We start from the raw sequence: 15,223 nt of genomic DNA, 5'->3' as shown, positions 1-15,223 counted from the left end.
AGAGGATTTGAACAACACCCTTAGGATTTCAGGGATGCCCATTCTGCGTATAACGTATCTATCTGCAAACGTGTTACGGCAAGCATCACTTGGCTGACACACCTGCCCACTGTCCTACCTTCAGCGAGCTGTCTGAGATGTCATGGGAGTTGCCTCTAACCAGGACCTGATACCCAATGCCCTGACAACGCTGCTTTTTCAAAGCTTGAACTGCGACTCTTCACTTGGCTCCGCAGGCCCAGGGCAACTTGAACACCTGGCAAGACAGTAAGTTGGCAGATTCCTGCCTCTGAAAGATATGCAATTTTCAAGTGAGAGTTGCATTTCTCAATTTTACTTTTCTGTTTAGGGATTAGTTTGCTTATTTGTTCACTTATTCATTCACACATTTACATTTATCGACCAATATTTGTACAATTACGTTTTGTTTCCTCACTTAAATAAATAATTTTTTTCTCTGTGATGACTAAGGAACAAGCTGGTAAATGGTTGTTTGCTCTACAATCATTTTGCCACAAGGTGGTGGTATAACTCTTTGAAGTTAAAAAAAAAAACTTGCAAAAAGTGTAATTTCAAGATTTATAAAAACATAACTCAGGAGAACGGCTTGTTTTTGTTTCATAGTTTAATTTCTCTACAGCTTTAATAACTGTAGAAATTAGATTTCTATTGCAAATGAATTTTTCTTAAATGATATATAAATTATAAGAATTGAAATCACTCTCATAATGATGATGATATGCAGTTATCACAGCTAACATTATCTAAGGCCTTATTTTGTGCCAGGCACTGTGCGAGGTGTTTTACGTACAGTGAGTCAGTGCTCGCTGTCCTATCATTACTTAAATACAGTCACTGCTACCCTCTTTGCAGATAAGAAGACCAACACTTATATTAACAGGGATTCTTATTTATCTGGTCTTTTAATACTGTGTCTTATGTTAGGTTTTATAGTTGAATTAGAGCTATGTTTCCTGAGTTAGCAGGACAGTAATCTCCAGGGGGTACATTTTTCCATAAGTAATTTTTGCAGAGTCCTAACCTGAAGATTCTAATTCCAAGGGTCTGGAATTGGGACCTAGTAAACTGTACTTTGAACAAATGTCCCTTATGATTCTTACTGTTAAACAAGTTTAAAAACTATTGATTGATAGTTGTCTTTGAGTTTCACTGCTCTGCTTAAAAGATGCTTAAAATCACCTATTTCCAGCACTGCATCCTTTACCTCAAGATTTTAAAATCAAGATTATAAAATTACAATAATGTTTCATTCAGGCTCTTCAATATTATTTTCACCCTGATTTTGAGGATTTGGGCAAGTCATGTATTATAAAGAGGTGAATTCTTTTGTATTTTATTGTAAAAAAAAAAAAAGTGATATGTAAAGAAAGTATTTTGTGCTCTGTTACAGAAATATCCCAGTGAAATTCATACTACACAATGTAGTAAAAACAGATATAAAATGCTTTATCAGTTTAAAAGTACTGAAAATTCTGATTTGTATTTTAGGGATGAATATAAACTATTAATTCAAATATGATATGGCAATATTGAGTTAGTCAAATCTCTTATAACATAACTGATCCCAACTTTTTTAAAAGCATGTAATACTTCGCCTCACCAGCTTTACTCTGCTGAAGTTTATAAATGAACAAAGTACTGAAATCCAGTGACAACAGCTAGCAAAACATTTTCCTTTAAATCTAAAGTATTTATAGTGCTCTGTGTATTTAGATCTCTCTTCTCCTAGATATTAGGTATCCGTATTAGGTATCAGTATTTTCTTTTTTGCATTTTTTCAAAACAATTTAATTGTCTGCTCTTCAGTCATTTTACCACAAGGTGGTGGTATAACCGTCTGTCTTAGATTCCTTGACACTCCCAAAACCTTCTAACTGGATTAAAATTGCTTAGAGAAAAATATCCCATTACCTTTGTAACTATTTTAACAAACTTTAAGAGGTTTAAGTAATTATTATGTGTTGCCAATGCACCTATAATTTATACCAATTTGACAAGTGATATTTTCTTAAAATGATAAAGAAAACCTAATGTTTTAAAACTCTTGTGTGCTATACCAAGAGATGACACTAATCACCAGAAAAACTTAAGCTAATTCTGGAACTAGCCAACATTAATGGAAATACTAAAATGGGAGCAGTAGGATGAGGTCTCTGAATGTTTTTCATTGCCTTGAACTTTACCTTTAGAACTTGGTAGTTTATCTATTTCATGTTTATTCTAAAACTGGATTTTTCAAAATTAATTTTTTCAATTCTTTTTTGTATTACTAGTAGCAGCCTTAATCCTAAGTGCCCCGTACTGAAACATTTATATAAGTTACTGTGGTAGATATTTGAGTGTACCTTTCAGATGTGGTCTGCAGACAGCCTCTAGCTATCAGCTCCTTCTGTCTCAGCTGCAGAGAACCACCTCTGTGGAGGTTAGGCCCTTCCCAGGGCAGCCCACTTCTACTGACTGAGCAAAGTGGCAGTATAAAGACCTGGCCATTTGGGCTCTATGCAGAATTTTTTTTATTGAGATATAAATGACATATAACATTGTATTAGTTTTAGTCATACGGTATAATTATCTGATACATGTTTATATTGCGAAGTGATTACCGTGAGTTTAGTTAACATCCATTACAGCACATAATAACAATTTTTTTTTCCTTGTGACGAGAACTTTTAAGATCTACTCTCTTAGCAACTTTTAAATATACAAAACTGTATTGTTAACTGTAGTCACCATGCTGTATATTACATTCCCAGGACTTATTTATCTTACAACTGGAAGTTTGTACCTTTGCACCACCTTGACTCATTTCTCCCATTTTCCCACACACCCCCCTACCCCCCACACACACCTGCTTCTGGTAATCACAAATCTGTTCTCTGTATCCATGAGTTTGTTTTTTTTAATTTTAACTTATTTTTTAAGATTCCACATATAAGTGACATTATAAGTATTTGTCTTTCTCTGACTGTCTTATTTCACTTACCCTCCATATCCATCCATGTTGCCACAGATGGCAGGATTTCCTTCATTTTTATGGCTGAATAATATCTCGTTGTGTATATACACTATATTTTCTTTATCCATTCATTCATCCATGGACACTTAAGTTTGTTTCCATGTCTTGGCTATTGGAAATAATGCTGCAATCTATATGGGGATGCAGGTATCTTTTGGAGACAGTGATTCTGTTTCTGTTAGATAAGCACCCAGAAATGGAATTGCTAGACCATATAGCAGTTCTAATTTTTATTTTTTGAGGAGCCTCCATACTGTTTTCCACAGTGGCTGCACCAATTTACATTCCCACCAACAGTGTACAAGGTTTCCCTTTTCTCTACCTCCTTGCCAACACTTGTTATTTCTTGTCTTTTTGATAATAGCCATTCTAACATGCATGAAGCGATACCTAATTATGGTTTTGATTTGCATTTCCCTGATGATTAGTGATGTTGAGCATCTTTTCATGTGCCTGTTGGCTTTCCGTATGTCTTCTTTGGAAAAATCTCTATTCAGATATTCTGCCCATTTTTAAACTAGATTGTTTCTTGCTTCCTTTTTCTGCTGAGTTGTATGAGTTTAAATACTTTTTAGATATTTACCCCTTATCAGATACATAATTTGCAAATATTTTCTCCCATTCCATAGGTTGCCTTTTCATTTTGCTGATGGTTTCGTTTGCTGTGCAGAAGTCTTTTAGTTTGATATAGTCCTACTTGATTATTTTTGCTTTTTTGCCTTTCTGTTTAGTGTCAAATCCAAAAAGTCATTGTCACAACTGATGTCAAGGAGCTTACCTCCTATGTTTTCTTCTAGGAGTTTTAAGGTTTCAGGTCTTCTGTTCAAGTCTTTAATCTATTTTGGGTTAATTTTTGTGTATGGTGTAAGATAGGGCTTCATTCTCTTGCATGTGGCTGTCTAGTTTTACCAACACAATTTATTGAAGAGATTATCCATTCTCCATTGTATATTCCTGTCTCCTTTGTTGTAAATTAATTGACCATACATAGGAGAGTTTACTTTTGGGCTTTTGATTCTGTTCCATTGACCTATGTTTCCATTTTTGTGCCAGTACCATACTGTTTCAATTACTGTAGCTTTGTAATACGGTTTGAAAACAAGAAGCATGTTACCTCCAGCTTTGTTCTTCTTTCTTAAGATTGCTTTGGCTATTCCAGGTCTTTTGTGGTTTTATATAAATTTTAGGATTATTTATTCTAGTTCTGTGAAAAATGCCATTGGTATTTTGATAGGAATTGCCTTGAATCTGTAAATTGATTTGGATAGTATGGACATTTTAATATCAGTTCTTCCAATCCATGAACCTGGAATATTTTTCCATTTGTTTGTGTCTTCTATTTCTTTCGTCAGTGTTTTATAGGCTTCAGTGTACAGATCTTTCACCTCATTGGTTAAGTTTATTCCTAGCTATTTTATTCACTTTGATGTAATTGTCAATGGATTGTTTTCTTAATTTCTCTTCATAATAACTTGTTATTAGCGTATAAAAATGCAACTGATTTTTATGTATTGATTTGGTATCCTGCAACTTACTGAATTCATTGATTAGTTCTAACTTTTTTTGGTGGAATCTTTAAGGTTTTCTATATATAATGTCATGTCATCTGCAAATAGAACCAGTTTTACTTCTTCTTTCCTTCCTTCCAAGCCTATACTGAATAAATGTGACAAGAGTGGGCATCCTTGTCTTATTCCTGATCTTAGAGAAAAAACTTTATGTTTTTCGCTGTTGAATATGATATTAGCTGCAGGCTTGTCACATATGGCCTTTATTACGTTAACGCATGTTCCCTCTATACCCACCTTTTTGAGTTTTTTCATAAATAAATGTTGAATTTTGTCAAATACTTTTTCTGCATCTATTAAAATGATCGTATGATTCTTATCCTTCATTTTGTTAATGTGGTTTATAACATTGATTTGCAGATAGTGAACCATCCTTGAATCCCTGGAATAAATCCCACTTGATCATGGTGTATGGTCTTTTTTAATGTATTGTTGACTTAGTTTGCTAATATTTTGTTCAGAATTTTTGCATCCATCTTCATCAGGGATATTGGCCTGTAAATTTCTTTCCTTGTAGTGTCCTTGTCTGGTTTTGGTATTAGGGTAATGATGGTATCATAGAATGAGTCTGGAAGTGTTGCCTCCTGTTCTCTTTATTAGAAGAGTTTGAGAAAGATTGGTATTAATTTTTCTTTAAATGTTTGGTAGAATTCACCACTGAAGCCACCTGGGTGAGGACTTCTGTTTGTTGGTAGGTTTGATTATTATTTTTTTTAATGTTGTGGCTGACTTGGTTTTTTCCCTACATGTTTTTTGGGTTTTGGGTTTTTTTGTTTTAATTTATTTATTTTTTTAATTTTGGCTGTATTGGGTCTTCGTTTCTGTGCGAGGGCTTTCTCCAGTTGTGGCAAGCAGGGGCCACTCTTCATCGTGGTGCGCGGGCCTTTCACTGTCGCGGCTTCTCTTGTTGCGGGGCACAGGCTCCAGACACGCAGGCTCAGTAGTTGTGGCTCACGGGCTTAGTTGCTCCACGGCATGTGGGATCTTCCCAGACCAGGGCTCGAGCCTGTGTCCCCTGCATTGGCAGGCAGATTCTCAACCACTGCGCCACCAGGGAAGCCCAGGTTTGATTATTGATTCAATCTCCTTACTAATAATTGGTCTGTTCAGATTTTCTGTTAATTCATGATTCAGTCTTGGTACGTTCTATGTTTCTAGAAATTTATCCATTTCTTGTAGATAGTCCAATTTGTTAGCATATAATTTTCATAGTAGTCTCTTATGATCCTTTGTATTTCTGAGGTATCAATTGTAACATCTCCTCTTTCATTTCTGATTTTATTTATTTGAGTCTTCTCTCTTCTGTTCTTAATGAGTCTGGCTAATGATCTATTTTGTTTATCTTATCAAAGAACCAGCTCTCAGTTTCACTGATCTTTTCTGTTGTCTCTTTAGTCTCGATTTCATTTATTTCTACTCTGACCTTCGTTACTTTCTTCCTTGTACCAACTTTTGTCTTAGTTTCTCCTTTTTCTAGTTCCTTGAGATACAAAGTTAGGTTGTTTAATATTTTCTTTTTTCTTCATGTAGGGGTTTATCCTTATGAATTTCCCTCTTAAAACTGCTACTACTGTATCCAATAAGTTTTGGTATATTGCATTTCCATTTTCATTTGTCTCAAGATTTTTTTTATTTCTTTTCAACCCACTGGTTGTTCAGTGGCATGCTATTTAATCTCCACATATTTGTGAATTTTCCAGTTTTCTTCTTGTAATTGATTTCTAGTTTCACACCACTGTTGTTGGAAAAGATACTTGATATGATTTCAATCGTCTTAGATTTAAGATATGTTTTGTGGTCTAATACATGATCTATACTGGAGAATGTTCCATGTGTAAATGAGAAGTATGTGTATTCTATTGCTTTTGAATGGAATGTTGTGTAAACGTATGTTAAGTCCATCTGGTCTAACATATTATTTAAGTCTAATGTTTCCTTGTTGATTTTCTGTTTGATATTCTATATCTATCCATTGACGACAGTGGGGTGTTGAAGTCCCTTACTATTACTGTTATTGCTGTCTTTTTTTCCCTTTTGTGTCATTAATATTATATATTTAGGTGCTCCTTTTTGGGGTGCATAAATATTTACAAATGTTACATTCTCTTGTTGGATTGACTGCTTTATAATTATATAATGACCTTCTTTGTCTCTTATTACAATCTTTGTCTTAAAGTCTATCTTGTATTATATATTACCTCAGCTTTCTTTTGGTTTCCGTTTGCATGGAATGCCTTTTTGCATCCCTTCACTTTCAGTCTGTATGTGTCCTTAAAACTGAAGTGACTCTCTCACTTAAGGCAGAATATATAAATTGGGTCCTGTCCATTGACCTTTTATAAGTCCCAATGAGGTCCATTTATCATAGAATAATATATTTAATAATATAAATGCAATTCACCATTAGCATTGTTATGAAGAATAAGAAATATCAAAACAATTCCTATATTTATTTGGCTATTGTTATTCAAGGAAGTGATTTTTTTAAAAGAAAAGTCTGATCAAATAACTTATTGTTAAACTCTAGAAGGAAACAAGTGAAGAAGTCACTTCTCCATTCACTGTTCTCTCCTTTGCTCACTGTGCTCCAGCCACACTGCCTTTCTTGCAAGCTTTCTAACACGCTGGAGACACTATCCTTGAACCTTTGTTCTGGAGGTTTCTTCTGTGGGTCTAGATGTGGTCAATCCAGGTTGCATCACAGCCCCTGAATGAATTTTGTAAGAATTTCTCTCCCTCTCACTGTCTTTGTATCTCTTTTTTCTTTTCTAATTTAGTTTTATAATGGGGTATAGCTGATTTTCAATGCTGTGTTTCTTCCTTCTGTACATCCACTTGATTCACTTACAGAGAGACATCAATCAATTCCTTTTCAGATTCTTACCAGTCTTCTATATTCTATTCTGGTGACGAAAGTGTGCTCACTAAAGTGCTTTGAGCTATAGAGTAGGTCTTGTCAATTACCTATTTGGGCTATGGAACGGTATCTATGCTAATTTCAACCTCCTGGTTTATGCCTCACACCACCCCAGCTTTCCCCTTTAGCAGCCATAAGTGTGTTTTCTAAATGTGTGACGCTGTTTCTGTTTTGTCATTTAGTTCATGTGTAGCCATTTTTAGATTTCACCTATAAGTGATATCTTATGATAAGTCTCTTTTACTGTCTGACTTATATCACTTAGAATGATCGTACCTAAGTCCACCCGAGTTGCTGCAACTGGCCTTCTTTCATTCATGTCATGGCTGAGAAATATTCCATTTTACCTAAGTACCGCATCTCCTTAATCCATTTTTTCCTTCCAAGGTCATTTACATTGTATGCCAGTCGAGGCTCTTGTAAACAGAGCAGCCCTAAACTTTGGGGTGCCTCTGTTTTGTTCATTTTTAGTTTTCCCAATTTATACGCCCATGAGTGGAAGTGCCCTATGCTCTCTAGCTGTGTTTTTCAGATGTTTTGGGAAACACCATACACTTCTCCAGAGTGGCCGTTGGCAATTTACATCCCGCCCATCAGCGTAACAAGGCTCCCTTTTCTCTCTGGCCTGTCCTGCATTTCTGGCTTTTACACTTTTTCAGGATGGCCCTTTTGACCGATGGGAAGTGAGACATTTTTGTAGTGCTGATTTGGATTTCCCGCTTGCTTGGTTGGCCAAAAAGGGCGTATGCGTTTTTTCCTGAATTCAGGAAAAAACGCATACGCCCTTTTTGGCCAAGGGCCTCATTGTCGACGTTTTGCCGCATTTCATGTGCTTTAAAGGCGAGTCGAATCTACCTCCTGAAATCTGTTTCCTGCAGTTCTGCCTTACTTTCAAATCCTCTTCGTTGCCTTCCCTCAATATATTTTTGGACGATAGTTATCATTTATAACTCTGCAGGTTTGTGAATTGCAGTGCCCCTGAGCTCCATTTTTCAACTCGCTTTTTTGGGAGCTGGCCACAAAAGCGCAGGATTGCTTCAGGCCCTATTCCGGTTCCGGGGTCAGGCTGAGCCTGTGGTTAATTCTTCTTCCTGATGGCAAATTAGATTGACCTGTGCCGGTCCGAACACCTAGAGCTAGTCTCTCATTGGTTCCCCCTCTTCCCGTTCATCCTCAGGACAAATTGCAAACTGTACGAAAGAGGAGGTTAAAGGTGCTGCTTCTCCAAGTGGGGAGATTGTTAGGAAAGCGGCTGGAATGGCGAACCCGAGCACCAGGAGATGAGAAATGAGGTGCGTTTTAGAAACCTTTCGCGATCACACGGTGTACCATCCTCTGGGTTTCCCATGCATGTTTTCACTGTAGGAAGATTCCCTTGAACCTGGAGATTTGGGACCCATGCAATGGGTACCACGCAGTATTACTTTAAAGGGTCTGCATTTGCTCCCCCAACCTCACCAATCCTCTCAGCCCCTAGAGTGTCCACCCTTATGTCACATCCAGCTGTGGGTCTAGATATGGTCAGTCCAGGTTGCATCACAGCCCCTGAACGAATTTCGTAAGAATTTCTCTCTCTTTCACTATCTTTGTTTTTTTTTTGTAACTTATCTTTATAGAAGGGTTTAGCTGATTTTCACTGCTGTGTTTATGCTGCTTTACGCCCACTTGATTCACTTACAGGGAGATATCAATATATAGGTTTTAAGATTCTTACTAGTCAGATATATTCTTGGGCGGTAAATAGGGGGTGTTGAGTCCAGTTCACCGAGCAAGAAGTAGGTCTTGTCTATTACATATTTAGTTTATGGAATGGTATCTGTGCTAATTTCAAACCCTTGTTTTATGCATCACCCCACCTCACCTTTCCCGTTAAGCAGCCATAGTGTGTTTTCTAAATGTGTGACTCTGTTCTGTTTTGTAATTCAGTTCATGTGAAGCGATTTTTACATTCCCTCTATAAGTGATATCTTATGATAAGTGTCTTTTTCTGTGTGACTTATTTCACTTAGAATCCTCGTACCTAAATCCACTCATCATGCTGCTACTAGCCTTATGACATTGATTTCATGGCTGAGTGATATTCCATTGTACATAAGTACCACAGCTTCTTTATCCATTTTTCTCTTTCCTGGGATATTTAAGTTGTAGTGAAGTGGAGATTCTTGTAAAAAGAGCAGCCCTAAACTTTGGGGTGCCTGTGTCTTGTTGATTTGAAGTTTTCCCAATTTATATGCCCATGAGTGGAAGTGTCCTATGCTCTCTAGCTGTGTTTTGTAGATGTTTTGGGAAACACCATACACTTCTCCAGAGTGGCCATTGGGAATTTACATCCCGCCCATCAGCATAACAAGGTTCCCATTTCTCCCTGGCCTGTCCTGCATTTCTGGTTTTTACACTTTTTTAGGATGGCCCTTTTGACTGCTGAGAAGTGAGACTTCTTAGTAGTGCTGATTTGCATTTCCTGCTTCTGCAGCATGTGGGATGTTCCCGAACCAGTGTCCCCTGTATTGGCAGGCGGATTCTTAACCACGGTGCCACCAGGCAAGCCCCCATGTAAATTATTACAGAGCGTTCAGTAGACCTCCCTTGTTATATGGTCGTTCTTTTTGACACATGTGTTTAATATGTATTTGTATACGTATGGTAACCGTAATCTTAATGTATCCATTCCTCCCACCTTTCCTTTGAGATAACCGTGGTTTGTTTTCTAAGTCTGTGAGAGTCTTTCTCTGTGGAAGTATGTTCATATGTGTCAGTTGTTAGGTAACACCTAGAAGTGATATCACAGGATATTTGTCGTCTGCTTTCCGACTTACCTCATATTCTGTGATTATCTCTAGGCTCATCTAAGGTCCTGCAAAGAGCAGTGTTTCATTCTTTTCCATGGCGAATATTCCACCGTGTCCATGGACCACTTCTTCTTTTTACATTCACCTGTTGATGGGCATTTTGGTTACTTCCAAGTCTTGGCTATGCTAAATATTGATGCAGTGCAGGATTGCCAGCCTGTGTCTTTGGGATTCTGGTCTTCTCAGGGGTTAGGCCCAGCAGTGGGCCTACTAGATCATATGGTAGTTCAATTTTTACCTTTCAACGCACCTCCATTCTGTTCTCACTACTGGCTGTTACCAGTTTACATCCACCAGCAACTAGAGGGTACACGGATCTCTAAAGCCCCTTCAGGATTTATTGTTTGTAGACTTTTTACTGATGGCATTTTGAGTGTTGCGTGGTGATACCTTTTTGTAGTTTCAATTTGCATGCATCTAATAATTCCCGATATTGAGCTTTTATCTACGTCCGTTTTCCTTTTTTTTTCTTTTAAGTGAAACACAGAAACTTACCTCTTCAAATTGTTTCCTTGAAAAATGTGCCATGTTCTGAATTCCTGTGGCCGTTACCTGCACCAGGACATTTTTTGAGGGCAGGTGTCATTTACAGCCCTGTAGTAATTGTGAATATTACATGACCATTAGCTCTGGATTTAAAGCTGCTGTTGCAGGAAACGGCCACAAGGAGGCAGCATTTCTATATTCCCAACTCTGGTTACTAGGGCAACATAGCCTTCCTGGAAGTCCTGTTTGTAGGTTGTAAAGTAGAGTGGAATGTGCCAGGACAAACCCCCCAAAACTATGTCTACTTATTTGTTGTTGGTATTCTTAGTTAAATTTTCATTTTTCTCAGAGCAAATTTGATTGCAATATTGTGTTTGCTCTAGGTGTACAGAGTCTCTTTCATTGATACATATATCTTTTCATGTTTGGATCCCGTTGCCATATAGGTTATTACAGAATGTTGTGTAGACCTCTCTTGGTATTCGGTATGTCTTTGATGATTATATATTTTATAAATATTAGCATATGTCTGTTGAACCCAATACCCTCCGTTATACGTTCCTCACACCTTTCCATTTGGTTAACCACAAGCTTGTTTTCTGAACACGTGAGTGTCCTTCTCTGTGGAAATAGGTTCATTCCTATCAATTTTTAGATAACACCTATACGTGATATCATAGGATATGTGTCTCTCACTTTCTGACTTACTTCAAGTTGTGTGATTATCTGTAGCCTCATCTATGGTGCTGCAAACGGCACTGTTTCATTATTTTCTGTGTCTAATATTGCATTGTGTACATGGACCACTTTTTCATCCATTCATCTGATGATGGACATTTTTGTGGCTTCCATGTCTTGGTTATTGTAAATACTGCTGCAATACACGATTTTCCATCCCGTGTTTTTTGGTTCTGGCTTTCACAGGTTACAGGCCCAATAGTGGGCCTTCCAGATCATATGGTGACTCAATTTTTACCTTTAAACGCACTGCCATTCTGTTCCTATTATTGACTGTTACCCCTTTACATCCCACTTAGACCGAGAGGTTACGCTATTCTCCACAACTTCTTCAACATCTATTGTTTGTTGACTTTTTGCTGATGGTCATTCTGACTGGTGTGAGGTGATACCTTTGTGTAGATTGGATTTCAATGAGTCTAATAATTCCTGATGTTTTGTTTATCAATGTCCTTTTCATTTTTTTTAAGATTGAGCTAAACTTACAACTTCATATTGCCTTCTTGAAAAATTTGCCGCGTTTGGATTTTTTTGGCCATTCCCTACCCCAGGACATTTTTTGAGGGCATGAGTCATTTATAGCCCTGCAGTCCTTGTGAATATTAGTGACTATTAGCAGTAGATTTAAAGCTGCTGTTTGAGGAAACGGCCTTAGGGTGGCAGCATTTCTACGTTGCCAACTCTGCTTGCTAGGGAAACAGAACCTTGCTGCAAGTTGTGCTTTTAGGTTGCAGATTAGAGTGGAATGTGCCAGGACAAAACCCCATAAATTTTAGCTTCCTTAATTCTTGTTTGTGACTTTAAGTTGTAGTTTTGATCAGAGCAAATTTGATTGAAAAAAGGCCTTTTGTTCAAGGTGTACAGAATCTTGTTCATTTACACATATACATACATCTATTGATCTTCGGGTCTGTTTCCATGTAGGTTATTACAGAGTGTTGAGTAGACCACTCTTGGTATTCCATAGGTCTTTGGGATTATATATTTTATAAGTATTAGTATATGTGTGTTAACCCCAATATCCTAATTTATCCATTCCTCACACCTTTTCTTTGGATTAACCATAAGTTTGTCTTATCAATCTGAGATTGTCTTTCTCTATGGAAATATGTTCATTTTTATGAATTTTCAGATAACATAAGTGATATCATAGGACATTCGTCTTTTGCATTCTGACTTACTTAAGGTTGTGTGATTATCTCTAGGCTCATCTGTAGTGCTGCATATACGATCCTTTTATTTTTTTCGTGACTGATATTGCATTCTGACCATATATCACTTATTCTTTGTCCATTCACCTGTTTATTGACCTTTTTTTGCTTCCATGTCTTGGCTATTTCAGTATTGCTGCAGTGCACGTTTGACTGCCTCTGTCTTTCCGATTCTGGTGGTCTTAGGTTATAGGCCCAAAAGGTGCCCTGCCGCATCATATGGTAGCTCAATTTTTACCTTTTCAAACAGCTCCATTCAGTTTTCGTTAGTGCTGTTACCACTTTACATCCCACCAGCAGCTAGAAGGTACAAAGATCTCTAAAACCCCTTCAGCATTTATAGTTTGTAGATTTTTGCTGATGGCCATTTGACTGGTGTGAGCTGAATCCTTTTTGAAGGTTGGATACGCATGTGGCTAATAATTCCTTATACTGATCTTTAGGCATATCCTTTTTCTTCTTTTCCTTTTTTTGTTAAAGAGTGAGTACAACTTCCCTCTTCATATTGACTTCTTGAAAAATTTCTCATGTGTTGAATTTTCTTGCCTATTCCCTACCCCAGGGCATTTTTTGAGGGCAGGTGTCATTTAGACCCCTGCAGTCCTTGTGACTATTAAGCAACCATTAGCACTGGGTGTAAAGCTGCTGTTGTGGGAAACTGCCAAAGGCGGCAGCATTATTACGTTCTCAACTCTTGTTACTACGGCAACAGAGTCTTCCTGGAGGTAGTGTTCCAAGGTTGTAAATTAGAGTGGAATGTGCTGGGACAAGCCCCCAGAAGTTTATGTCGCCTTACTTATGTTTCTTTTTTAAATTTAATTTCTATTTCTTATCGGAGGAAATTTGATTAGAGTGTTTTGATTGCCTGTCTGTACAGAATCTGCCCAATGATTCATACGTATGTCTGTTCATCTTCGGATCCTGTTAGCATGTATGTGATTACAAAATGTATATTTTAAAGGTATTGGTGATTATATAATTCATACAGTTTATATGTTATATGTTTATATACATGTAACATACATTAGTATATGTATGTTAACCCCATAGTCCTAAGTTACCCATCCTCCCACGTGTCATTTTGGCTAACCATTAGTTTATTTGATAAGTCTGTGAGTGTCTTTTTCTGTGGAAATATGTTCATTGGTAGCAATCTTAGGATAACATGTATAAATGATATCATAGGATATTTGTCATACCCTTTTGACTTACTTAACCTTATATGATTATTTATAGGCTCAACTGTAGTCCTGAAAACGGCATTGTTCATTTTTTTCCCAGTTCTACTATTCCATTCTGTCCATATACCAATTCTTCTTTGTACATTCATCTGTTTATAGACCTTTTTTTGCTTCCATGTCTTGGCTATTTCAGTATTGCTACAGTGCACATTTGACTGCCTCTGTCTTTCCTATTCTGGTGGTCTTAGGTTATAGGCCCAAAAGGTGCCCTGACGCATCATATGGTAGCTCAATTTTTACCTTTTCAAGCAGCTCCATTCAGTTTGCGTTAGTGCTGTTACCACTTTACATCCCACCAGCAGCTAGAAGGTACACAGTTCTCTAAAACCCCTTCAGCATTTATAGTTTGTAGACTTTTTGCTGATGGAAATGACTGGTGTGAGCTGAAACCTTTTTGAATTTGAATTTGCATGTGGCTAATAAGTCCTTATACTGAGCTTTAGGCATGTCCTTTTTTTTCTTTTCCTTTTTTTTTAAAGAGTGAGTACAACTTCCCTCCTCTTATTGACTTCTTGAAAAATTTCTTATGTGTTGAATTTTCTTGCCTATTCCCTACCCCAGGGCATTTTTTGAGGGCAGGTGTCATTTAGACCCCTGCAGTCCTTGTGACTATTAAGCAACCATTAGCACTGGGTTTAAAGCTGCTGTTGTGGGAAACAGCCAGAAGGCGGCAGCATTATTACGTTCTCAACTCTTGTTACTACGGCAACAGAGTCTTCCTGGAGGTAGTGTTCCAAGGTTGTAAATTAGAGTGGAATGTGCTGGGACAAGCCCCCAGAAGTTTATGTCGCCTTACTTATGTTTCTTTTTTAAATTTAATTTCTATTTCTTATCGGAGGAAATTTGATTAGAGTGTTTTGATTGCCTGTCTGTACAGAATCTGCTCAATGATTCCTACATATGTCTGTTCATCTTCGGATTCTGTTACCATGTATGTGAATACAGAATGTATATTTTAAAGGTATTGGTGATTATATAATTCATATAGTTTATCTGTTATATGTTTATATACATGTAACATACATTAGTATATTTATGTTAATCCCATAGTCCTAATTTACCCATCCTCCCACGTGTCATTTTGGCTAACCATTAGTTTATTTGATAAGTCTGTGAGTGTCTTTTTCTGTGGAAATATGTTCATTGGTAGCAATCTTAGGATAACATGTATAAATG

At 37.2% G+C, this 15,223-nt stretch overlaps 1 pseudogene across 1 annotated transcript in view; it reads right to left on the bottom strand.

Moving 5' to 3' along the window:
* Positions 1-7,882, bottom strand: part of LOC309621528 (serine/arginine-rich splicing factor 3 pseudogene) — a 149,763-nt pseudogene extending 141,881 nt beyond the window's left edge. Inside the window, exon 1 of the transcript in view lies at positions 7,870-7,882. The product of the transcript in view is annotated as a serine/arginine-rich splicing factor 3 pseudogene (transcript). The remainder of the gene's footprint in view (positions 1-7,869) is intronic.
* Positions 7,883-15,223: the final 7,341 nt, after the last annotated feature.

This window comes from Balaenoptera borealis (assembly GCF_965194805.1).
Source record: "Balaenoptera borealis genome assembly, contig: HAP1_SCAFFOLD_583, whole genome shotgun sequence".
Lineage (NCBI taxonomy): Eukaryota > Metazoa > Chordata > Mammalia > Artiodactyla > Balaenopteridae > Balaenoptera > Balaenoptera borealis.
The sequence above is the reverse complement of the archived record's forward strand: the minus strand, read 5'-3'. Positions and strand labels throughout refer to the sequence as shown.